At 35.3% G+C, this 27,921-nt stretch overlaps 2 protein-coding genes and 1 long non-coding RNA gene across 25 annotated transcripts in view; 2 read left to right on the forward strand and 1 right to left on the reverse strand.

Annotated features, from left to right (window-relative positions):
* The window catches only part of epg5 (ectopic P-granules autophagy protein 5 homolog (C. elegans)), a 1,176,376-nt gene that overhangs the window by 272,145 nt on the left and 876,310 nt on the right, over positions 1-27,921 (reverse strand). The window lies entirely within an intron of this gene.
* Positions 1-27,921, forward strand: part of arid3c (AT rich interactive domain 3C (BRIGHT-like)) — a 225,781-nt gene that overhangs the window by 138,688 nt on the left and 59,172 nt on the right.
* On the forward strand, positions 1,911-13,156 carry LOC147844089 (uncharacterized). The gene is made up of 3 exons (XR_015491675.1): positions 1,911-5,850; positions 6,778-8,908; positions 8,950-13,156. It is a non-coding gene; the product is annotated as an uncharacterized LOC147844089 (long non-coding RNA).

Raw genomic sequence — 27,921 nt, forward strand, 5'->3', positions numbered from 1 at the left:
TTGCATTTTGCTCAGAGGGTTTGTGTTTTTTCGGTCTGGTTCAGTTGTTAAAGATGGCCGTAACCTAAAATATTTACACTCTGAAATAAAAAGCAACAGTGAACACCCACAGGGGGAAAACAGGCAGAGAAATGTGTTTTGCGAGGAAATGTGAAGAAAAATAGAGACATGAGGTATTTTTAAATTAATCTGAACTGTCCATTTTTTACTGTGGAGAGAATTTCTCAAGCACATATCCTCAGAAGCAGGAAGGTTAATTTCCTCCAGTTCGCTAGTTTGAGTGAATGCATTGTTTCACACGATGCTTAAAAAAGAAGGTCATTTGTTATGTTTTCTGACCAAAAATGCAGAAGTAGAATTGTTCTGATTGTCTTAGTTTGAAGAAATTAATTAATGGTATTATTATCTTTAGGTGTTTCTAACATTCACTGGTTATTTTAGTGTAAACTTCTAAAAGTCTTAAAAAAAAAGTAAGAAGAATCTAGTCTACAATTAGGGCTGGATGATTAATCGAAAAAGAAAGAAAGATTAACTGAAAATCGGAAACTGTAATAGATGAAATTTGTTCTATGGTCTACAATAAAATAAAAAAAAGGAATTGACTGAGCTTTTGTTAATTACATAGTTTTTATGATTTCAAACTGTATTAAATGAATGTATATAGTTTTGAAGAGAAGAACGTTTACTTTTTAAATTGCATTATGTAAATACGATTCATAGGATACAAGTTATTTGATCTTTTTCACATGCTGGTTATTTTTAAAATGGCAATATTTTTACAAAAATTACTCAAACCATAAACAGTTTATTTTATTCAGCTGTTTTAATATTACAAAGATGAGAAATGTAAAAAGTCCCATGTTAAATATTTGAGTATATTCACAGTACAAAGCTTATAATAAATTATAAGAGAAAAAAAGTAAAAAAAAAAAGTATTTAAAATAACATATTCATTTGATATTGTAATAGAGGAAAACTATTCAATCAATAAATGTTTTGATTTAAGTCAAATCTCTTAGCCTTACTCACTATATTGCTGTTATTATATAACTGTATAATACAGAGATGCCCAAAGTAGGGCCCGATGGCCAATATTGTCCCATTGTAACCTTTGATTTTGCCCACCATACCATCTGAGAAGAGAGTGAGAAAGATGGAGAGGGTTGGGGCGGATGCGTTTAAAAGAAATCGTCATTTATACTTTGACGTAACAATTTTTGTTCGCTTGTTTTATTGCTGAGCTGAAAACTGAAATGAAGTGTTTCAATTAAATGTTGTTTAATTAAAATGTTGTTTTTCAAATGTAAATACTTTCACTCGACAGATAGAGGACTATGCATCAGTGAGCAAATCAAGGCAAAAACTAGTGTAACTCCAATCTGTTATAAATGAGATTGCTTTTGTTTTTACTGTAATAAGTTCATTATAAAATGTAAAAAAAAAAAAAAAATTATAAGTTATTATAAAGCAATGTTCCTCAGTTTTTTTCTTATGTTATAAAATAAATTAGGAAATTACCCATGGCAACTTTATTTACTTTTGACCCACTAGCTTCAATCAAGTTTGGTTTTTGGCTATAATATAATATATAACAGTTTCATTTATGAATATATATCTAGCTTGTGCACATATTTTCAAAACAATTTTATTTTTAATTTTATTATTATTTTGCAACAGGTAAAAAACAAAGTGATAGGAAAAAAAGAGATGGTATAAACAACTTTTTTTTTTTTTTTAAATCTACCCAAAGAGTGTACGTAAGTGAAATATGGCCTTATAGGTAACATATATCATAATATCTCTTTTCATAGGGGCCATATGTCATATAATATAGCTGTATGAGTGCTTATGAAGACTTAAGCAGGAAATTGAGGAACATAGATTATTTCTAAGAATATAAAAATTTTAATGTGAGTTATGGTAACAACAGACCGTGTTGAACCAATCAAATCCCAACTGTCAGCAGAGCAAAAAGAAAGCGGACTCTGACCTTCAGTTCACAATAAAGTAAAGAGCAGACGCTGCTTTTGTCCACACCATTTGTGGAAGATTTCAATATTGTGTAAGAGTCTTAAGTAAGCGTGTCGGGATCCTGTGATTGCACCTATTGAATGTTTGTTGTAAATGCCTGTGTTTATCAATTGCACTTCTTTTTGTACCTCGTGCCATTTAGTATTCACGTGAAATAATGGCAATTCTGCATAGAAAGACACAGCTTGAAACAGGCTTATTGTGTAGAAGTAAATGTTTAGTTGAGTATGTAAAAAAAGTGCATATACATTAAATAAAAATAGTTATATTACAAGAAAACCATCAGCCTTAATTTCCTCTCAGATTTAATCTGTTAGTTAGCTTCATCGTCTCCATCTCTCTTTGTTTCACAGGTGAGAATTAATTCCTTCAAACAGTCTGGCAGTACAGCAAGTATCTAGGTTTATATATAGGTGAACACAATTGGAATAATAGAGCTAAAAGTCATATCCGTGTTATACTCTAGATCCTTTCTGGCCCCTTCCTCCCTCAGAGAGGTACAGGGAAGCAATCAGTAAATTCTGATTGAAGTCCTCGCTAAATCAATACAAACCAGATGTATCTCGTAATGCCATAGATCCACCGCTGACCTAGAGAGCTGTACATCCTCAGTGTGGTTTGTCCTGCCTATCTTTAACCAAACAGCGCATTAAATCAGGCGTCAGAGCGAGAATCTGTCCACAACACGTTTATCTAATAAACTAAAAGCAGCAAAAAGTTGCTGAAATTACAGATAATGTCTGATGATTTTTGTCCGTATACAAATAAAAGTGCAGCCATGCATAGTTTTTGCGTATTGATGAAGTCGTTTGGGTCGAAACATGTCCAATCATGATTGACCGCACTGTTAAAAAGCAGCCAATGTTATCAACGGAGGACATTATCCACTTCTCCTAGGATGAGGCCTAATGAAGTTAAATAGAATTTTGACAAGATAATGGATTTGTTTACCTTCCTTGATTCCATTCGCTCCCCCTCAGTGCTCATGATAAACTGTGTAGAAAAGAACTGAGAGGGAAAGGATTATTCAAGGCTGCTCGTGAGGGGGATGAAGGATCAATAATGAAGCTTTTTGAGAAATAAGGAAACATCCAGTAAAGGCCTCTATGGTTTGGGTTGAAGTTAGAAACTGGTTTCTCCTTGGCGTCAGAGAAAGCATAAGGCATGTGTGCTGGATCTGGCCTGTCCTTGGGGGGTGAACGCTGACCAATAAAAATTTACAGCACATAGCAGAGAGGAAGTAGCTTGTGCAGAGACCTTACTACACAATTACGCGTTAAGGCATACTACATTTTAAAAATGAAAATTTCACTTAAAATAAGTCTGTTTTAAAATGTTACAATTTAATTATTTTTGAGATGGCAAAAGCTGAACTTTAGCAGTCATTACTAGGCATGGGACGATAACCGGTTTCAAGGATTACCGCTGTTTGGAAAAGTCAAGGTTTTAAAATGATCTAAAATGATCTGTTATACCGTTCCTAAGGTATATGTAAGGTTTTTATGTGTTGTAAAGAAATCCATGGTTTTGAAACTAATGAAGAGAGCAGAAGTCAATAATTTATTTTAATTATTTAGCCTGACATGTTTACTGCTCCAAAGGATTTTAAATCTTTCCTAAAATAAAATATATCGTGTTCACTTTGTTGTTGTCTTTTACTCAGATTCAGAAATTTAAAAATAACTTATTTTAGAGCAGTAATCACATTACTGTGATACGGTAATATTTTTATCCAAAGTTATCATACCGCCAGAAACTTATACCAGCCCATGCCCAGTCATTACTTCAGTGTTAAGAGTCACACGATCCTTCAGATTTTGCTTTTGATATTAAAATATCAGTTTCGGAAACATTGATTGCTACTTAATACTTCTTTGGAACTTGGAACTCTTCAAACATCTGAAAAATCTTTAATGTTCCCTTGTTGTTGTTTATTGTCTTTGTTGTCCCCTCAATTTAATTTGTTCTTCGTACAATAATTTGAATTTTGCTTTAAGAGAAATATTACTGCCTTATGTTAATATTTAAAAGTGTTTAAAAATTACTTATTTTGCCTAAATATTTAAATATTTGGATTTTGTTGCATTTAAACCACCTTTTAATATTACTAACCTCTATTATTTTATGTTGTTTTGTTAATTAATGGATTGCAAAAAAAATTATATCATTCACCATTTATTTCCCATCAAGTGCTTCTAAAACTTTATGAGTTTCTTTTTTCTGTTGAACACCCACACTATAATTGACGTTTGTTCAAACTATTTAAAATAGGCTGAAACAACACAATTCTTTAGATTTTTTGGGACAAGTTCATTGTTTTATGTTAAATCTAGTTAAATTTGTAAAAACTAACAAGCTAACTTAATTCCTTCGTGTTGTCCCAACACAAATCGATTGCGCAGCATTTTTTACAGTGCAAACAAAGATATTTTAAAGAATATTGAGAAGTGGCATCCATTGATATCCATAGTAGGAAAACAAAAAAGTAAACGGCTGCCACTTTACAACATTGTTCAGGATATCTTTAATGTTCCACAGAAGTTTTAAACTCATGAAAGGTGAAAAAACATCAATAAATAATTTTTTGTGTGATCAGTGTCTTTAATTTTAAGTGTTAAACCAGACTCAGAAAAAAATAAACTGTTACTGTCACTTTAAGATGGCTCCCAGAGAAACATGATCCTCTCTAATCAGCATTTGCCTCTGTGAAATCTAACATGGGCTTGCTGACTCTTCGTTTCTGTTTAGCATAAGCAGAATCTGATGACCTTTGACCTATTTGTGGAGCTCGCCCCCTCTCATCGCCATAAAACCAGCCTTGCTGCGCATAGATTCCTCACTCGGTCATTGATCATTAAGGAGATCAAAGGGTTTAGGGAAACGATCAGCCCAACGTGGCACACACTGTCCCGTAAGGTGATCGGCAGAACAATCCTCGCCTTCTTCAATCCTACTAGTGTGCCATTTGACCATGAAAATATATCGAGTGTGTAATGTATGAATAATCCCACATGCCTTTCTGAGGAGGGTGTGATGTCTGTCGATGGCGTGTTGTGTGTGTGTGTGTGGACGTGTGTATATATAGTGCTCACCTTTCACCTCTCATCACTCACCGCTCAACTGCGTCTCCACGTTCTGACTAGCTCGTGTTTGTTCCACTTCTTTGTTGAATGCCGGAGAAATGTGCCGTATTGCTCAGAGCTGACCACGACTCATATTCCCTCTCTTTAATAATTCAGAGGCAGTGCCGTAAAGCTGTTACTTAAAGGCCTCTTCCGTCAGTGTCGTTTTGTTGGCTTATACGTTGCGCTCCTGCTGTGTATCATCTGCTTAGACAAATGTTTTATGATCAACAGTAAATTTGACAGGCCAATGCTGTGCAGCAGATCATTTCCAGATGGCCTTTACAAGCAGAAGCGAGCGTAACATGCATTCTGGAGATATATACATCTATTTATTTAAGATTATTACGAGTAAACACACCGCTGATGTTTTAGCTACTATTGTATGCCATGCTTAGAATTACTGCTACATGTACTGTTGTTTCAAAGAAGAAGATTTAATTTATTTTTTGAGAAATAAATAGTTATATTTGGCAAAGATGCATTTAATTGATAAAAAAAGGCCAGAGTAAAGACTTGTACATTTGTGTCCAATAAATGCAGTATTATTAACGATTTTCCATTACATGCAGGAATAACATCTTAGAATTACTTTTATATATATTGTTTCAAAGTTTGAAATTTGAATTTTTTTTAAAGAAAGAACAAGCTTTATTTACTGTAGCAAAGATGCATTAAATTGATAAGAAAAATGAGAGTAAAGACTTTTACATTTGTTTTCAATAAACTCTGTTATTAACGACTCTTAAAAAATTAGGATTTTCCATCACAGGAAGAACATCTAATGTTTTGAACTTTTACAATATATTAAAATATTAATTTACTAGTTTGTGTGCTAATAAATAAGCCAACAATGTATGAAAATTGCCTTTATAATACTTTATTTAAAAAAAATCTAGTTGATTCCTGGTGCACTAAAAAGAATGATTCGAAGATGATTCTTTGGATTTACAATTTGTTTTTTAAGTTCAGTGGTTGTAAACAATTTTTTTAAGTTGAATTTAAAAAAACTAACTCAAATGTGAGAACAGTCAACTTTTTATAAAGTAATAGCAAGCTTTATTTAGCAAAGATGCATTCGATTTATAAAAAATGACAGTAAATACTTTTACATTTGTTGCGAATAAATTTAATGCTGTTAATGATTTTCCATCACTGGAATAACATCTTAGAATTACTACTACGCGGTGCCAATAGCCTAGTGGTTAAGTGCGCCGACATATACTGTAGCACCGTGGTGCTCACAGCGACCCGAGTTTGATTCCCCACTCGAGGTCCTTTGCCGACCCTTCCCCTCTCTCTGCTCCCAGTGCATTCCTGTCTGTATCTTCCACTGTCCTTTCCAATTAAAGGTTAAAAAAAAACTAAAACAAATAATTACATAGAATTACTTCTATATGTAATATTTTAAAGTTTGAGGCAAGTATGATTTTTTAAAGAAATAACAAGCTTTATTTAGCATTTATCTCATCTCATTTTCTTGTCAGCTTAGTCCCTTTATTAATCCGGGGTCGCCACAGCGAAATAAACCGCCAACTTTTCCAGCAAGTTTTTACGCAGCGGATGCCCTTCCAGCCGCAAACCATCTCTGGGAATATTTAGCATTTAATTAATAAAAAATGAGAGTAAAGACTTTTAAATTTATTTTCTAATAAAGGCTGTTATTAATGACTCCTAAAAATTTGGATTTTCCAATAACATCTAATACTTTGAACTTTTACAATATATTATATATAGTGTTTTACTAGTTTGTGTGCTAATCAATGAATCGACAATGAATGAAAACTGCCTTTATATAACTTTATTTTAAAAATCTGGGTATTTCCTGGTAAACTGAAAAGAATAATTCAAAGATTATTCCTTGCATTTACAATTTTTTTAAAGTTAAGTGGTTGTAAACAATTTATTTGGGTTGAACAAATAAACTCAAAGTTTGAGGCCAGTAGAAATAAAAAAAAATAAAGAAATAACAAGCTTTAAATAGCATTTAAGTGATAAAAAAATGACAGTTAAGACTTTTTTGTTTTCAATAATTGCTGTTATTAATGACTCTTAAAAATCTGTATTTTCCATCACAGGAATAGCATCTAATATTTTGAACTTTTACAATATATTAAAATATCAAAGACAAATTTTGGATCAAGTAATTGCAGTCTTGATGAACATCAGAAGCTAATAAAAGAAGACAAAAATAAATAAACAAAGTGTACTGAAAAGCAATGATGGGTGTGGATCAGACCAGCAGCGATGGCTCTTGGCAATGTCTTCAAATAAGAACTATGGTTAATTACACTTCTCTATTTTTGCCGGAATAAGATATGCTAAAAAAGTTGTGATAATATTGGTTTTAACACAGAATATTTCAGTTTAGGCTGTGGTATCATGATTCCACTGATATCAGCATATTTACAGTATGAGAAATGGGTTTGGTTAACATTAAATTATGGCCATATTTTTGACATTTTCAACACACTAAATGCACATTTCCCAGCAATCTCTCTCCGATGGGTAGTGTGCAGACTGTCCTTTATTACATGTTTGGCATCTACATTATTCATAACTGTTATGTCATTACTTACGCAATTTTACTTAAAGAAACTTTCCCTGGGGTTGGAACAGTTTTTGACTTATATAATCTCATTAAAGTAACACTGTAACAATTAATGTTTTTATTACTTAAACATATATAGGAGCGGTGACAAATATATTATTGGTCACAATTATTTGTATTTCTCTTCTCCTAAATAAGAGCCTTGTTGTGTTGTCACAGGAGATAATATGCGAGTTGTGTTTGAAGGTATAAATTGTGGTGATATCTTCACCATCTGCTTTTGCAATGTTAGTTGGCCCCCCTCCTCTGGCAGGAAATGGCATCCCCCACTGATGATGTGGCACTTTGAGTCATAAATTTAATAGCCTGACCCCCTCCTCGTTTCCCCACTCCTGCCTCTCCATCCCTTCATAGTCCCCTTCCTCTCTCTCAGGAGTGACCTTATCCCTTTAATTATTTATCCATCTTACTTGTACAGCAAGAATTTGTTACAAAGGAGCCCATTGGATGTGTTGTTTCAAGCCCCGCCTCCTCCTGCCGCACGCTGTGATGTGACAGTGCAGTCCTCCCTTTGTGATCGCTGACAGGTGAAGAGAATTGATGAGAAGAAGCCAGTGATTTCCTGCCATTTAAAGACTTGCTCCATATGTCCGTTGATTTATAGCGCACTTCGTGATCATCTGTTATATAAATTAGGTTATTATAATGAAGTTAAACTATTGCCGAAGCAGGTTAAGTACAGATTTGGAAACTAGATAGCAATTAGATGAGATGCGTGCTTTTCTAATTGAGCTTGTATAGAATGATGGAACATACCTTAAAGGGACAGTTCAGACAAATATTGTCGCTCGTGCTTACTAGTATGCTGATAGCTTTCAAAAATCAGCTGATTCATTCCATAACCTGTTTTACTAGTTTGTGAGCTAATCAATAACACAACAATGTATGGAAACTCCCTTTATATAACTTTACAAAAAATCACGTTCATTTCTGGTGCACTAAAAAAAAAATATTCAAAGATGATTTCTTGGATTAAAGTTAAGTAGTTTCAAACTATTTGTTTGGGTTGAATGTAAACAAACTACAGTTGAAGTCAGAATTATTAACTCCCCTTTGATTTTTTTCTTTTTAAAATATTTCCCAAATGATGTTTAACAGAGCAAGCAAATGTTCACAGTATGTCTGATCATATTTTTTCTGCTGGGTAAAGTCTTATTTATTTTATTTTGGCCGAAATAAAAGCAGCTTTTAATTGTTTAAAAAATATTTTAAGGTCAAAATACTAAGCCCCCATTAAGCTATATATTTTTTCCAATAGTCAGAACAAACTATTATGCTTAGAAATGTGTTGAAAAAAAAAATTACTACTCTTTTGCTTCTTTTTCATTTTCACCCAAAATCATTTTTGGGTGAGAACATGTTTGGATGAGAATGTGTTGGACAAACATTTCGATGAAAACATGTTTTTGTAATTTCTTAGGTCAACGTTTTAAGATATATTTCTCTTTGAAAAATCATAATCGACATGATAGGGTAAAAACATGTATGTTAACACACTTGTTTACTCACCCTCATGTCTTTCAAAACCTGTTTGGCTTCTTTTTTCATGGAAATAAGAACTAAAGAACGTATTTTGAAAAATAACTTTTTTCCATTCTGCGGATATCAGTAAGTTCAGTTTTGTTTGGATTTTTTTTTTTTTTTAAGTTTGGATATGACCTGATAATTTATATATAAATAGAATAAGTGAACTATCCTGCAACAAATAAATAAATGAACAGATCTCAAAATAAAAAAGTGGAAATTTCATAAACAAAGAAAAAACTGCAAGTAGTAGATAATCTGAAATATGTATTTTTGAATTTAACTCATACTCCAATAGTCTTTGTTTTGTTTACATTCGACTGTGCGTGTCAGCACAATATAAGCTTCTGAAAACACTCAGTAAATTTACCTTGATACCCGGTATTAAAGCTACTGCTTTACAAATTAAACTTGCAGTTTAGTTTGGGATTTTGTAGGATTCAAATTGAGGAGTAGTCATTTTTAGACTAGACATGTAGACAGTCATGTGCCCCGTCATCTTTTACTCTACTAGTGCACTGTTAACGTCAGCATTATTGTATGAACTGCTGAGCTTCACCGAACACACACACACTGCCACATATTTCGCCCACTTATAAGGTCTGATAAACCAAACAAGACATGACCAAGGGATATACAATGTAACCTACGTGAAAAATGTGTCTGTCGGAGCTGACAATACAAACAATAAGCCTTGCGTGGAATGAAATGAAACTCCAAATCCTTTAAACCAAACATACTGGTTATTAGAAGGTTAGATAGCTCACAGAGCAGGGCAGTAACAGATTATAAGTACAGCAATCTAGATAATTAGGTCAGATTCCTAAAATCAAGTCCTTTTAATTAAAGTGAACTACTTTTTTAAATACTCAGAATCAGACTTGGAGTACAGGATTACATATTGTTTATACACTGCAATAGGTAGTTCACAAATCATTGATTCTCCTGATTTTTTTCTTTTTGTATAATGTTTAATGTGTTTATAATAAACTTTCTGCGTAAACAGTGCTCGTTTTTGATTGTAAAGTTGCTGAAGTACGTCTTTCATTGATTCAGTAATATACACTTTTATTTTTAGTAGTGCTTAATTTATTCATTTATTTTTAGATATTTTGTAATCAATTTCATGTTTTTTTAAATAGTTTATTGTATTGTCGTTGTTTTATAATTGTACTAAATTTTAGATAAATAATTTAAAGTCATTAGTTGTTATTTTAAACAATTACATGTTACTATCAGCATACAATAAGAACAAGGTGTTAGCATTTTGAAGTATTGTCTGTTCATACACTGATCTTTAAAAGACGCTGTTGTTGGTTATAAAGAATGGAATAAACATTTTTCTTTGTTCAAAATAGTACAGGATTATCCTACTATTATATGTGACATCAAATAAGGGTAAGCACAAAAGTAATCTAAATGCAATCCAAAAGTAGTTAGATTATGTTACCATAAATGTTTCGTCTAAGACATTGTAATACTGACTACAAATTTTGTTGTGCAAGTTGTTATCAGTAACTGATTACAATTCATAAGTGATATACCCAGCTCTGATGTATTGCAGACCTTGCTAAAGTTTGATTCATATGTGTGTAGTATCTAAATATAGTGCTAATACTGTCATGACTAGAGCATAAAATATCATTGTCTTGTGAGTAGGCATTGGACAGTACAAGATTCTGACGGTATGATAACCTTGGATAAAAATATCCGGGTTTCACAATGCTGTGAATACTGCTCTAAAATATATTTTCTTTTTAAATGTCTGAGTTAGAACCATTTAAAAAGTATTAAAGTATTAAAACATCATTTTTAAAGTATTAAAAATACTTTAAATGAGTTAACATTTAAAGTATTTTTAAGCAGTAAACATGTCAGGCTAAATAATAAAAATTAATCATTGGCATCTTTTGTCTTCCTTAGTTACAAAAACACAGATTTATTTACAATTTGATACAGCATCTTTAGATATATATTTCTGCTGGAGGTACTGTTGTCTAAAAATAATTTTTAAAGAATTGTACACATACTTTAATAACGGTATAACAGAAAATCTTGGCGGTTTTAAAACCTTGACTATTCCAAACAATGGTATACCTTGAAAGAAGTCCCATGTCTACTTGGTAGCTGAATTGTGTCTTGATGTTTGCTGGAATGGTTGTTTGGTATTTCGGCTAATGTAACATGGTCAGCTTTAGCATTTGGTTAATACAGACTGTGTGGTATGGGAGCCATCTTGAGCCTGACTGTCAAAGACCATAAAAGGTTTGCTCACACAGGAGCTGCACTGTTGATATGACAGAGCCCCTTGCCTTCAGTGCACACAAACTGTGGGAAACACCAGCCCCTCCTCACACACTTATACATACACAAAACACACACACACAAACACAGCAAATCTTATTGCACAGGGCAGTCAACACAAGCTCATCCATCACAGATCTATTCAGGGCTCTGGCTCCTTCTTTGTTTGCTAGTGTTGGCCAGCGTTACTGTGGGTGAAAGTGATATGAACTTACTGCTGGTGGTCTCGGGTAATAAACTCTACTGATGCTGTAATGCAGCTGCTCACTGGTACTTGTAAATGGTGACTTTCACTGTCCAAGTACTGGCATCATTCAGTTTCCCTGAGTATGTGTTAAAAGAAAAAAGATGACGTTGCAACCGATATTGAAGATTTGCATGTCTAGTCCCTCACAGTGATTACATTTGACACTACTAAATGGTTTTTCTAGCTAGTTAGTTAAACCCGGGCTTACAATACTGGAGTTTTTCATTTTGATATCTGGTTCCTTTTTAAATCGCAATAGAAGTCAATCTTTAATTTTAGAGCACATTTACAGTTTAGTAGAAGCTTAACATAGATAAAGAAAAGAATAAAAAGCCAAAACAATATTTCAGACAGTGGAACTTTTCAGCATGTCAGGCAGGCAGGAGAATAACGGTTGAATGCTGGTTCTAGTTAAATCAAAACAAATTCAGTTTAGTTTTGTATTAATGTCAATGTAGAAGTTCAGGTAACTGTCACCATCCTGCCATCAGAACACTTAAGTTTACACCACTTTGTTGCCATTAAATCCTAAACTATTTGTGAAAAACTATATTGCTGGAAAGGATGAAGATTGTTGTTGAATACATATTTTATCACAGTTTTTAGTTTTTTGTTACGTAAAAAAGTGTAATAGATTAAAACAAATTTAAAGCCTGTGGGACCATTAAGCATTCAGTTTTTAAACCATAATATCCTAGTCTAAACATAAAGCAATCAAGACAAACAATATATCATTCAAAAGTGTAAAATGTATAGACTCCACATCTGTTGAGGGATTTTTAATAGATAAAACTGAGCAACATCTATGTATTAATAGATTACGAGATTACAAGTCATACATTACTTTGCTACAGCAATCTACATGTAAAATTATGTTATAATACCATAATGCATTACTTTGGTACAGCAATCTACATGTAAAATTATGTTATTACTTTGCTACAGCAATCTACATGTAAAATTATGTTATTACTTTGCTACAGCAATTAACATGTAAAATTATGTTATAATACCATAATGCAATACTTTGGTACAGCAATATACATGTAAAATTATGTTATTACTTTGCTACAGCAATCTACATGTAAAATTATGTTATTACTTTGCTACAGCAATCTACATGTAAAATTATGTTGTAATGTAATAATGCATTATTTTGGTACAGCAACCTATATGTAAAATGATGTTATAATGCAATGCATTACTTTGCTACAGCAATCTACATGTACAATTATGTTGAGATATTTTTAGATGCAAAATTAAAATCAAGTAAACTACGCATAATACCTTATATATTTTATGTCTACTGTACAAATAATATTGTCAAAAATATGAAAGAAAATATATCCCTTCAAAACATATCAGGCACCTTTGAAAAACTGAGATGATTTTTTTTTCAGAAAGCAAGATTTTTCCTACACTTGTCCGAAGGGGAAAACTGGGATAAACATGGTCTAAAAGAATGTATTGTGCATGCAGCCTTAGATTAGTGCATGCACAAACCTACTAATGAAAGTGATTCACTGCTTTGGTCTTTTCCAGTGCAGTTTTCATTCTGATTGTGGACCCGAGTAAGGGTTAAATTGAAAAACTTTACAGAAAATAAAACATTGAGAAATATTGAGCAGCCATGCAGAGTTATTTTAATTTTTTGAACATGAATTCGTGTGTCTGAATTTCTTGCTTTTACTGCTTGGTCATGTTGCTTTGCATTATTTATTTGTACAGAGAGAACAGTTTCCAACTGCCTCACATTGGTTACCTATGATTTATTCACGCAGCTTTATATTGGTTTAGAGGCGGATATGTGCATTTCCATCTGTGGAGTCTGAGTTATACTACCGTTTTGATCAACTGTTCATGGACCCAGGAGTATTAGAGCCATATGCTGGTCAGGAAGAGGAAAATCTAATGACTAATCCACTCTGAGTGCTGAATTGAGAAATCAGTTTCTGCTAATAACCTACAGATCTCTGAGATATATTGTTTCAATAATGGATTTTAAAGACCACAGTTTCTTGTTAAGAATTAGGTTTTTACAGCATTCAAATGTGAAATATTTGGTAGCATCAGAACAAATGGGCTTTTATATATTTGAGAAGCTCTCAAGATGCATATGCATGTCCCAGGGTAAGACACTTTTTCTCTGTGCTTCCTAAATAACAAATAGTCAGGCATCTTTGTGCAATCCACAATCACGCATTTAAATGAAATAAACACTTGAAATACCGGTCATATTTAAATTTTGAAAAAAATGGTAAAGCCCTAATTAAAACTTAAATGTTTATAAACATTATAATTAAGTAATTTAGTTTCTCCTCACAGAACAATCAATTATTTTAATTTAAATGTTTTCAAAAAGAAAATGGAATAGATATATGAAATATGATAAAATTCAAAAAAAAAAAAAAAAATGAAAACAGACCATCAGGTCGGCGCCAATAGTCTAGTGGTAAAGTGCGCTGACATATAGCACAGATGTGTCAACGGTGACCTGCGTTCGATCCCTGGCTCAAGGTCCTTTGCCGCTACTTTCCCTCTCTGCTCCCAATGCTTTCCTGTTTGAAATCGCCACTGTCCTATATCAAAATAATGGTTAAAAAACAGAACATTAGTTTGAGTAAATAGTTAATATTTGTTTATATATTATATAATGGTCTGCTAAATTTTCTTCCAAAAATATTGTCAAATAGAGCACTTTTTGTAATTGGTTTTATTTGTTGTGATAAAAAATCAGGGGTTTTCCACCCTATATTGATTTTTTTTTATCTCTTCTGAATTTAAAACATTATTTTTATGTTGTCTAAAATGAATATAAGCATATTTCTCTGAAAACATGTCACATTTTTTGTTATTTTATATAAACCTTCTCAGTAGTCTGTTTCAGTAGTCTTTTAAAACATCCTCAATAGTCTCTAGAATAAGGCACAAATAATAATAATTGAATTAAATATAATTAAATTGTACATATACATTAATACTAATTTATAAATAAACACTTATGTTTGACACAAATGCCAAAAATAATGCTATCCAGTCTACACGTATAAGGAGTTAATGAAAAAATTATTCAAAATTTTTCAAGTGCTGTTGAACAGAGATTTTTTTTCCTCGCCACATTTTAAAATATAATAGATATAATAATATTAATAACAATAATATTATTGGCCTTAGCAGTTATTACATTTTAAAAATTATTAAACAAATAATTTTTAAATATATATTCAAATAACTTTTTTTTTATTCCAGCCAAACTAAAATAAGATTCTCTGCACTGTGAAAATATGCCATGTTATCACTTAGGAAATATAATAATAATAATAATTTCACTGGAAGGCTAATAATTTTGTCTTCGACTGTGTGTGCTCTTGTCATACACGTCTATATCGATCTGGTCTTAAGTAGTGTCCAACAGAGCGGTGAGATAACGGTAATTTTGCGCTCCTTGTTGTTTCAGGCTGTTATCTCGGCCCGTCCTCTTCAATAGTGTCATGTTTGCTCAGCTTCTCCAAAAGCAGCTGCAGCTGCCGTCGTATGAAGAAGCCATTCGTCATAATGGGGGAAATAAAGCAGGCTCATGTGCCGAGAGTCTCTGTCATCCCCCCCTCCCGCCCTTCAATCCCCCTCTTTTTCCAAGGTCTGCGTCACACAACACTTTCACTGACCTCTTCCCATACTGTTTGTTCACACGCGTGGCCTGCTGACTTTTCTGGCAGCGTTTACTTGGCCTGGCTCCAGCTGGCTGAGGGTGCTGCAGCAGCATGCAGACAATCTCTTACAGATGTCTGGAGCAAGATTCATGCTTTACAAATGAGCAAAGCAAGAATGGAGAGGAAGCAAACACAGCAGCACGAGCAAGGTGCACTGCTTCATTTGAGGACACAATCAGCAGATTCATTACCTTTATATTGTTTAGGTGCATTCAAATTATCTTGGCCATATCTATTTGAGACAGGTGAATGTATTTAATTACAAACTATCACTCTGATCTTTATGTAAAGTTGGAGATTTATTTATCCTCATATAAATAGTGTTCATGTGATGGCTGATACTCCATGTAGTAAACCTCTAAAAGTGCTTGATTGCTTGTATCATGATGTCTAATCTAAACTTGAAGACGTTATGGATGATATTAGAAACATTATTACCATGATTTTCGGTGTTGATTTGAAACATTGTGTATTGTGAAAAGCATTATACAAATAAATTTGAATTGACCTGAAATTTGACCTTTAGAAAGCACACCCCGAAAGTTATACATGAGCACATGTTTTGTAGATTTGCTTTGTCTTGTTCAAAACATTCAGTTGTTTTGACAGATATGCTTGACTCAGCTGTTTAATCTATCGAAATTATCTAAGTTTTGCAACTGTGCATATTATAATATGCATACCACAATGGTTTAAAATAAATATTTACACAGTATATTTGTGTGGCTGCCACTAGCACACCCTCTGAAAGACATTTCAGTAGGTAATCACCAAATTTTCGGCCAGCAAAAAATAATTAAAATGACATTTTCTCTTTATGGCTGAAACAGAGAAAAAGCTAAAAATATGAGCTGATAAAAGGTGGACCACACTGTACAACACACTGGTTTCACTCTCCTCCAGCCATAGTCACTCTCTTCATAGAATGAAGCAGCTTTCAAAGCACAAGGGGAGCGAAGAACATGTACTGTGTTCAAAGTTCACAATAGCTCAATATTCCGCTCTGTGGATATTCTGTTCATGAACTCCTATACTTATCTATATGCGAACCACACATTCTCAGTGGAAAAGCAAAGTCCACTCAAATAATGGGCTCACAGGACATTTCTATGTACACTACCTGACAAAAGTCTTGTCGCCTCTTTAAGTTTTAGGAACAACAAATAATAACTTGACTTTTAGTTGATCATTTGGTAACAGAAGTGGCTAAAATGAAAGGCAAAGGCCTCTAAATTACGCTTATTTGACCAAAATAAAATATGATCATGCCTTCATTTTTAATGATTTAATTAGGACAGTAAGTTCTGACTTTGCTGGGACAAAAGTCTTGTCACTTAACAGAAATAATGTACAGTATAGAATGTAGTTGTGGTGCATTGGAAAAAGAATTAATATTGTGTATGACCCCCATGAGCTTGGAGGACTCCTTCCATAGATCTCTGCAATGACTTAAAGAACTTATAAATAATGTCATCTGGAATGGCAAAGAAAGCGTTCTTGCAGGACTTCCAGAATGCATTGAGATTATTTGGATTTATCTTCAATCCCTCTTCCATTTTACCCCAGACATGCTCAATAATGTTTAGGTCTGGTGACTGGGCTGGCCAATCCTGGAGCACCTTGACCTTCTTTGCTTTCAGGAACTTTGTTGTGGAGGTTGAAGTATGAGAGGGAGTGGTATCTTGCTGAAGAATTTGCCCTCTCCTGTGGTTTGTAATGTAATGGGCAGCACAAATGTGTTGATACTCTTGATGTTGTCATCCACTCTGCAGATCTCTTTCATGCCCCCATACTGAATTAACCCCAAACCGAGATTTTTCCTTAACCAAACTCGACTGATGAGAATCTTCTGTGAGAATCTGGAGTTATTATTTGTTGCTCTTACAACTGGGATCGACGACTAGACTATTGTCAGGTAGTGTAGTTTACTTGATCTTGCTGTTTGCAATAATGCTACTATGCCATGGCAACGCTAGTAAAGTGACACTAGTAAATGTGGTTATTTTTTTAACATTTCACTGAAGATGGTCAAATATAAGGTATTAATTAAAGGGTCTTACAAAATTATATTACTTAATAAAATAAACAGTTATTACAAAGCGTTTTGGTTTTGGCCCAGATTTGTCTTTTTGGTGCATCTCTACTTTTCAGCACATTTCTTCAAGTAAGCAAGTAAAAGGTTTTTGGTAAAAAAAAAAATAAATAAATAAATAAATATATATATATATATATATATATATATATATATATATATATATATATAATATATAATATATAGAGAGAAGATACTGTGATGCTTTATTTACCCTTAAATAGTATGAAACACACACTCACCGGCCACTTTATTAGGTACACCTTACTAGTACCAGGTTGTACCCGCTTTTGAGAAACTTGTTGAGGAACACCTTTAGAACTGCCTTAATTTTTCATGGCATAGATTCAGCAAGGTACTGGAAATTCCTCAGAGATTTTAATTCATACTGACCTGATAGCATCATGCAGTTGCTGCAGATTTGTTGTGCCGCAGTTGCTGTTGTGCGTTCAAAGATGCTTCTGTGCATACCTTGGTTGTAACAAGTAGTTGTTTGAGTTACTGTTGCCTTTCTAACAGCTCGAACCAGTTTGGTCATTCTCTTCCGACTTCTAGCATTTGCGCCCACAGAACTACAGCTCACTGGATATTTTCCCTTTTTCGCACCATTCTCTGTAAACCCTAGAGAAGGTTGTGCGTGAAAATCCCAGTAGATCAGCAGTTTCTGAAATACTCAGACCATCTGGCATCAACAACCATGCCACAATCAAAGTCACTCAAATCACCGTTCTTCCCCATTCTGATGCTCAGTTTGAACTTCAGCAGATCGTCATGCATTGTGTTACTGCCATGTCATTGGCTAATTAGAAATTTGCGTCAACGAGCAGTTGGACAGGTGTACCTAATAAAGTGGCCAGTGAGTGTACAGTATGTTTGCTATAATTTATTTTTTTTTTAAATATCACATCATATATCAAATATCGCATTATTTAGTATGCTATCACAAATCAAATTTTTCCTCAATATCACACAGCCCTAGTTAAATATATAGATATTGAAATAGATATAAATAAATTTATCTAATGTTACTATTATTCAATATTGACCAACTCCTCTATTCAAATTCTTCTAAAGTCCTACAGCAGCTTACGAAAAACAGGCTCAAATTTAAATCCTGATTCACTGAGTGAAAATGTTCCCCTCCAGCTATTAACCGTATGACAGGATTAGCGAGTACGTAGAATCTGATTTGTAGAGGAATGTACAGGTAACAGCATGCGGGTGAGTAAATAATGATGGTTTTTGCTGACCTATTCATTAATTTAACATCCTGGCATTCCCTCCTGTCCTTTCCTTTCAATCAGTCTCTTTTCCTTTCACTTTAATATTTTTTTTTTGGCCAGCTCTAGCCATTTCATGTATTTTTTGGGGTTTTATTTCTTTCCCTTTCCTTCTCTGTTCCTGTCCCCGTGTAGCTGCTTAGCACGAGAGGGAAGGGTCTGGCTGACAGATTGAAGGGCCGTACGGGGTCAGAGGGGTTAAATTGAACAAATCTGCCCATTGACGTCCTGTCTCCTCCACCCTCCACTAATATCATTATTCCCGGGTGTCAGGGGGCGAGCGGACATGTCGCTAAGGCTGACAGCACAGAGGCAGGGGCAGCCACTTACCACAGTAGACCTCCCACCATGGCGGGCTCCTTTTGTCGAAGGACCTGTCAGCAGAGGCAGAAAAAGAAAAACATTGAGTCTTGGCTGTTCATCTGAGTAAATACATGCAGAGACACACAGAGGTGGAGGGTTATGGATTGCTGCTCTTTGTCTTTACGAGAAGCCTGTAAAGAGAGGTGCTTTGAAGGCGTGGCTTGCGAATGTGTGTCATCATTTCAAAGTTCACTTTTTCCTCAAAAACTTGGACTTTCCCTCTGACTCTTTTTGTTTGGTCTAGTATAGTATTCAGTGTAGTCGAGGCAAGCAAACAAATCAAAGATCGCACACAGATTACCCAAGCAGATTCTAACAAAATAGCCAAAAAAGTTTATTATTAAAGATAAATCTAAAAAAAAAAAAAGGGGGTTTGATACATTCATGTACTTTGAAGCCTGTTTGTTAAGAAATATGGCTTAAAGTCAGTCAAGTTTACATTATTTTGTAAATTGGTTTCCAGTTAAATGAAAATATATTAAACAAACCGTTTTCTGCAAAATGGTTACATTCAGGGCTTGACATTTACTTTTTTATCACCAGACACTGTGGCTTGTAGATTTCCAACATTACTAGCCACTCGCCATTTTTAACAAGCCACAATTTTGTTGTTGGGAAAATATATTTTATATGCATTAATTTGACTTTGACATGCTAAAATTACTTAATATAGATTTTGTGTTTTATCTACATGCCTTTTTGTGTGTGCATGAGCTTGCTCAATGTTCATGAGCAAATGGGTTGTGTTGAATTGCCATTAGTTTTTATTTCAAAATTAAGGATTTACCAAATTTATCTCTGACCACACCGAAAATATATAAATTATTATTTTTTAGCCACAAATTGTAAATAATGTGTCAAAACAAGCAACATATAGCTGTATATATGCACTTTTAATCCAACAAACTTTTTTTTTTTTAAATTGAAATTAAACAAAATAACTATTGTCATGTATCTAAAATATGGACAGTAATAGCTAATAGACCTAGCTAAAGGTTCCAGATCACCACATAAATTAATAATTAATCTTATATGAAATAAAGCAATGTTATTGTAAAAAAAAAAAGATAATTAAACCAAGAAACCATTTTACCAAGGTAAAAAACATACCGTGTGTGATGATGAAAGGATAATCACACACTCACGGTCAATGTTAGGCCTGTTAATAATCTGTTCAAAGAATGGTTAAAGTGAAAGCAGCAACTGCTGCTGCTTACAAAAAGTATTAAATATTTTTAATATGGTGCTCTTGAAAGCAGCAGGACCGTGGGTGCACCATCATCGCTTTTTGTCCAGTCTATTTCAAAGAGAACCAATTGTACCAGTTGCGTTTCCTCTAGGCATGGTTGCTTCACACACGTAAACGGGAGTATGCATGCTTTCTAAACAGTCGCATGCATCACATCACCTGTGAGCGCGAGTGTTCATCCTCTTATTCAATATTCACCTGCTTTCTTTTGCTTGCAAAAATACAATGATTTTTGTCCGGTGCTGCTTCTTGATTATAAGATTTGCACGAATATTGGTTCATCCATCCTTATTGTCGAACCCTGCTTTTAAGAAAACTACAATTGAAAAATTATTTTCAAAAAGCCAAAGTGGCTAGTGGGAGCAGCTGTCTACCCCCCACAGCTGAAATCTACACGCATTTGGGCGGGTTGGGGGGTGTTTATGTCAAGCCCTGGTTCCATTAATCAAGTTTGATTAATATGTTTTCATTAAAGTGGAAATCAGTTTACAAAATAGTGTAAACTTGACTGACTGCTTCACTTCCACTTTAATGTAATTGGTTATCAGAGTTTGTGGGCCACAACAGACAAGTGAGCTTGTTTGTTTTTTGGATTTGGTTTCGGTGTTTTGTGATTTGTTTGCATGCCTTTTGGTTTGCATTCCTGCTTCGCAGATTTGTTTGTCTGCTTTTGGATTTGGATGAGTTTTCTGATACGTTTGCATGCTTTGAACATCTCAGGCTCTTTACTAGAAAAAAAAAACAAAAAACGGATGACCAGTATAGGATTGCCGCGTAGAAAAGCCCTGGACATTTTCTTAATTACGACTCTGACATTTATTGGATTTACACACAAATTTTAAGGCCCCAACAGCACAGGTCTTAAAGTCACTCCTGAGGCCCTTAAATGGGATGCTGTGGGTTTATAATCTAATTCTACGCAGGAATTGCAGGATTTATTTTTATTTTCAACCTATTGAATCAACATTAAAATAGGCTTTAATTCAGGGAATGATCCACTCTCTGCCGTGTTTTGTTTTCTAGGAAACAGCAGTTGCTTGTGTTTTGTATCTCTGTACTTCTGAAGAAGTGGAGTGTTTGGTTAGTGGTAGCAGAAGTTGAGGGATGATGATGACACCATCTAAACCACAGAAGAAACATGGACTTCTTTAGCCTTTACATGCCAGAAGTTTTAGTGTCAGGCCCTCAACAGGATGCAGTTAAATGACCGTTCAATTTGTTGTTCTACCCTCGCTCTACTCCAACCAGCATTGCTCTGCCAACTTTTGTGTTACAAATGAGCCGGTAACTCACCTTTTGCCATGGTGGAGCATCAAAGACCAAGGCCTAATTATCTGGTCTCCATCTCCAGGGCTTTGAGTGCTCTTTTGGGTGAGGGGAGGCCTCCCATTCCATTCCTGTCTTTTATTGTGTTCTAATAAGGAGCAGCGAGAGCGTGTTCAAACAAGCAGACAGACAGGGGAGGAAGACCTGAGTGTTTCTGGGCTTCAAGTGGAACCTTGCGAGGTGTTCGGGAATCATTTTAAACTTCAGAAAGCTTTTTACGACGTGACAAGTAACTTTCATTATTGATAGGCTCTATTAATTTTAAAGCCACCAACTTACAAGCTTCTGTCAATGCATGTATAGTGCGCAGAGCATAGTTTTACAAGATCCAGACGTATATATATATATATTTTTTTATACAAGTCGGAGGTGGGTCGGAATGCCTGACATTTCTCAGCCGACATCATAAGACTTTATTATTGTGTTGAGCTTTACCAAAAACAGTCCAACCGTAAACATCAAAGCAATGAAATAAAAACCAGTGGTAGGCAATAGTCTGATAGGATTCTTTCTTTTTCTGCACACACACAAACACACATCCCCCGCTTGCACCTCCAGACTAGACACCTCCATTATCACTGCTAAGTTAAGTATTCACCGAGAAGCAATCAAGCATGTGGGGCATGTTTATGGTTGTAGCAGGCAGCATTTGACTCGCCTGTGTGTGGGTGTGGTTGCTGGAGGAATGGGAGAACTGACCAAATCAAGCCTCTGGATTGTTGCTTTGGGCTTTTATAGCAGCGCAATTAGCCACAGTCTCATCCTGTAGTCTCAATTTACATCCTCCATTTGCAGTTGTCCCCCATTCATGTGCGTGCGGCCGTTTGATTCCATTTGAGGAATTAAATCGCTTCAAATCTGCCCAAACACACAAGAGGGCTTGAAGAAAAGTCACTTGTGCTTTCCTGAACGCGAGTGTGTTAATCTTTAATGCGCTGAGCAATTCGCTCAGACGGATATTAAAGCTATTTTCTCTTTAGACGGCTCATTGTCTCTGTCTGGCTAAACGCATACACACACACACAAAGCTCAGTCTGCCTTGAGAAGCCCATAAAATTATGTGTATTGTGATAACAGAATTGCTTCATTATTATAGAGGCTGTTGGTGCTTTAGTTGTGGAAGTGCGTAGTTGTAGCTTTTTGCGCGCTAACATGGCCGATACGGTGCTAGACTGAAGTAAATTACTGTTACTCACATTCCAGCGCTGACAGAAAGATATTGACTGGTTTCCATCCTCTGCACAGCCACAGAAGACATTATCTAGGCTGCTGATAAGGAATTCGTATGTCCAGCTTTTCCTGTGTAGACATGAATGGTAAATAGTTTAAGAGTGCAAAGCGCCGATCAAAAACCACAGTTAAAACGTTCTTGGCCATAGAAATGATTCTTTAGCAACCTATCTGGGAGTATGTTAAAGGATAGAATTTTCTTGCACAATAAAAAAAAAATCAACTTGAATGCACAATGAATAAAAGAAAAAAGTTTATCAGAGTTTGTCAGGTAATTTCTGTTGAATAACACATTGATTAAGGTAAACAACTTAGTTATGTTAGTTATGTTTCCTAAATTCCATGTTTAGCTTTTTTTTTTATTTCAACATAGGCTCATTCTGAAATCGTAGCCCCACGGCCGGCTATCCGCGATCACCTTACAGTTCGGGTTGAGGGCAGCATGATAGTCATTTGGCTAAAGTGACAGTTCAGCTTGCTCCAGCCCTGCATAGCCCTATATACATTTCTGGAGATTGAGGCCCCGTTTACACTAATGCGTTTTAGTTTGAAAACGCCTAAGTTTTGCTACGGTTACGCCATCCGTCCACACTACGCCGGAGTTCTCGAGCGCCGAAAACGGAGCGTTTCGAAAACGCTGGAGAGGCCGTTTTCATTCTAAAACGCTGCTGCTCTGTCTCAGTGTGGATGGGGAAAGACGGAGACATCTGAAAACGGAGGCGGGGCTGCAGACATTCGCCTCTCTGATTGGGGCTTTTCCTCAATATTAAGTAGCCTAACACACAGTTCAGTCCTGAATCTTCTCCGTGTAAGTTCAGACTTCGCAAGTTTGATCAAGGCTGCATCTCTTCTTCTCAGTTTGATATGGAAAACATACCGAGGACACGCGTCAATCTTCACAGGGAACAGTGTACTTTATAACTTCATTCACATCACCTTGGCTACGTTGTTTCACTTTCTCAACAATAAAATGTAAACTTGATATAAGGAACTGCCTATTTTTATTTTAATATTAACAACTAAACAGACAGCAGAAATGTTGAGGCGTCGTGCTGCATGAGCGTCATCTTCACTGTGTGCATATTTATAACAAAACGGAGCCGATAACAACTGCCTCCTTTCAATTTCAGTGAAAATACGAAACCCTCTCTTTTGCTGAATATCAGTTTTAATAATCGATAATGGCCATTATAAAAGTATAACATACAATAAGTTTATACATTATAGGAAATAAAGGCAATCGATCAGTCAATATACAGAATGTAGGCTACGTGCTTACATTAATCATTAACTTATCTTTGCGCTCAGCCAAAACACGTTACCTGAGAACAAGTAATAGATTCCAATGACCAAAGTCAGGGAATATGTCGTTAGATAAAGACAACAAGATGAATGAAATATCACGTTTAATAAATATAGTGAGATTAGATCCAGCGGGAGATGCTTGATGAGAAGTCCGACTAGCAGAGCTCTCATCTGGGTGGGTAGACAGGCTCCAGCGATTGCCAAAGTGTGTGTGTGTGGTCACGTGATGTGCGTTTTCAGCGTTTTGGTGTGGACGGAGAGCAGTTCAGAAACGCTGGGTAAAACGCGAGTGTGGACGCGGATCGTTTTCATTCTAAAACACCGTTTTAAAACTAAAACGCACTAGTGTAAACGGGGCCTGAGAATTATGTAGCCAGAGGTACTTATGGCTGCATATAGTCTTTAAAAGGAACGCTATTCTTTTTTGCGTTAACCAGCTGACCACTTACCTCTGTATGGACAGCTTTCCCGCTGTTACCAGTTTGTCCGGTAGCTTGACATGTACGTCGGCAGACTTGAGTTTCAGATCGGAGTTGTCCGCAACAACAGTGTTTGAGTCCGGTAAAGAACGATTCCAGAAAGCAGGTAAGACAAAAACAAAAGCTAAAAAATTAAATAAACAAGTAAATAACAGGGTGAGAAATGTGGTAAAATCTGAAAACGTGGTAGAAATCTGAGGGCTTTTATTTTCTGGATTGCTTTTTAAAACACTGCTTATGGAAGTGGGTGGTGGGTCAATAGGTGCTTTTTAAAACACTATTGGTTGGGTTTAGGGAAGGGGGAGGGTGAGGGTGGGTGTATCAGTCGGTTGGTCAGTTAGTGAGTCAGTTAGTTGACAGCGGCCTCTGGTGAATTTGCGGAAACAAAAATTGCAACAACAAAAAAAGTAGCTCCTGGGATGTATTTTGCTCTCTCCAGAAACGTATATAGGGGTACGTAATCAGAATGAGTCTGGGTTGTAAAAATTTCTAATAATCAAATAAAATGTATTCAGACTCAATTTGAACAATTTCTTAAATGTTTTCATAATGTGTATGTGCACTAGACTTGGGCGGTATTCAAATTTGGATACCGTCAAACCTCCCTATTTTACATGATAAAAAAATGATGACGTAAGGCTCAGACAGCATCACCAAACTGTGCCTAAACTGCTTGTGCCTAAACCATTCAGAAACTGAATACCGTATATGCGACCTTAGGTTCGCTTTCACCTGTTGGTCTTGTTCGTATTAGAGATCTGCGTGGGACGCTCTCTCTCATTCACACACGCACGCACGTGCGCACGCACACAAACAAACACACACACACACAGACACACAGAGAGAAAGAAAGAGAGAGAGAGAGAGTACCAAGTGACGCACAGCACCACATTCTCTCTCTCTCTCATTCTCACACACACACACACATAGAGAGAGCGCGACACACAGCACCACGCGCTCTCTCATTCACACACACACACACACACACATAAACAGCATGCACGCGGTTGCGCGCATGCTCGTGAGCAATATCTTTAGATTGCGCGCCCGCTTCCTTTCAAATTACACCAGAGTTACCGACTGCTCCCGCGCTTTATTTGGAAAGTTATTCCCCCACTGCAAGAAATCTGGTCTGATCCCGCCGCTCCCGCAGTACAGCAGCGGGAATGCAGACCTCTCATTTTTACCACATCTCCCTTCTCGTTCGGTCAGAAATACTGCCAAACTGCAGGTCACTTGGTGCATGACTCTCCATCTTACCTCACCTCTCTCTCTCTCTCTCTCTCCTCCACATTGTCCCGTGATGACAATCACCATTCGGATTTGTAGGCATTAGATAAATAATATTTATTATTTAATACTTGTCTCCTATTTAAGTGCATTGTTTTTTATGACGGTATAACAGTATTAAAACTGACACCGTTGCTATTTTTAGATCCCGCGGTATACTATATTACCGTATTACCGCCCAAGCGTAATGTGCACATGGTTTGACATTCACTGCCAAAAGTCAAAATTGCAGTTCAAGCTTTTGATATATTCATCCACATAAAAATGTATATATTTGACAGTAAATTCCATTGATGTACAGTATTTTAGAAACTAAAAAACGTCAAAAGATTTGACTGAATGTTGTGATTGTGTGATAGAACTACATAATCTCTATGCCTCTTCAGTAGAGCAGGCCAGAACTTGACTGTTTGTTCGAAATTAAAGTGTAGTGAATGCACAAAGTTTGAGTTATGGAAAAACTTCACAGATGACTGAATGTGTATAAAGATGCAAAAACGCAATCAATCAAATACCCAATCCGATTAAGTCTTTTAATCTATAGGCTGGCAGAGATCAGATTATTAAGCAATTTAAAAATAATTTAAGAAATGGTCATTAGATTACTAAAAAGAAAACAATTAAAGACACGTCACCTATAGGTTTTTTTTTTTTGTGCATTTTTGTTTTTTTGACTGATTTTAGTAATCCATTCTGACCCGGTTTGTCCTGAAATACAAGTACTAGACTATTCATTCGTGCTACTTTGTAATCATTGTCAATTCAGTTTGTTTTTTCTTTTGAAATTTCACCTGTCAGACAAAATGAGAATTAATGTATATGTTTAAGTTCATTTGGAGTTCCTTTTTTGATAAAATTGTTGAGTGACAGGATAAGAAAATAGCCGTGTTTTGTTATCAGGTAATGATGTAAGGCTTGCCAGAGAACAACATGTATCATCAGAAGTTACTGTGATAGGAGTGGGGCATGTTTTATAATGATGTGATTCCCTATACAGCCGTTATAAAACTCAAACATCTGTCGCTGAAATGCAAAAAACAGCATGGAGCTTTACTATCCTACAACAACCTCAGCATATCCTATCAGATAACAATTTGTTTTGTCTTGTATAAAATGTGCGTAATCTAGATCAATTGTTATTAATCGCAGCAGTTGATCTCTCAAATCCATCAGAACGAGCCCATTTCCCTGATCATTTAGTTGAGTATTGAAATAAGAAAAAATCACTTTCTATTTGTTATTCAAAGGTCTGATTCACAAAACATATTGCGTTTGGCCATTGTTATCAACTGAAAGCCGTTCTGCTCGCCTCAGCATACATTTACATGAATTCATAGCATAATACGATGAAATTCTTCTTATTTCTGTTCAGCCAGGTTAATATTTGAGTATAAAGTATGGTTAGTATCAGGTGATGCAGAGGTCACTGTGTACTTTAGATAAAGACAAACCACGTTTTTTGTAGGTTTAATGATCTGTATAAGCACACGAATGAATATTTTATCACAGCACATTAAACCACCTTCTGGATTTAGGAGTTAAAACATTAGACATGTTTAAGTGGAGCCTGCTAAAGCAATGAACCCACTTATACACAATGAGCTGTTGACATTTATGCTAGGCTGGAGGGGGATAAAATAAATGTGTAATGTAAACTTAGAAGGTACTATTGTCTTTATATGTAAATCTTTAAAAAAATTTAAATGTATGCATTTCAAGGCTTTTGAGGGGTTGGGACAGGTTAGACTGAAAAATAAA

This window comes from Danio rerio, chromosome 5, assembly GCF_052040795.2.
Source record: "Danio rerio strain M-AB ecotype USA chromosome 5, GRCz13ab, whole genome shotgun sequence".
In the NCBI taxonomy this organism is placed as follows: Eukaryota; Metazoa; Chordata; class Actinopteri; order Cypriniformes; family Danionidae; genus Danio; species Danio rerio.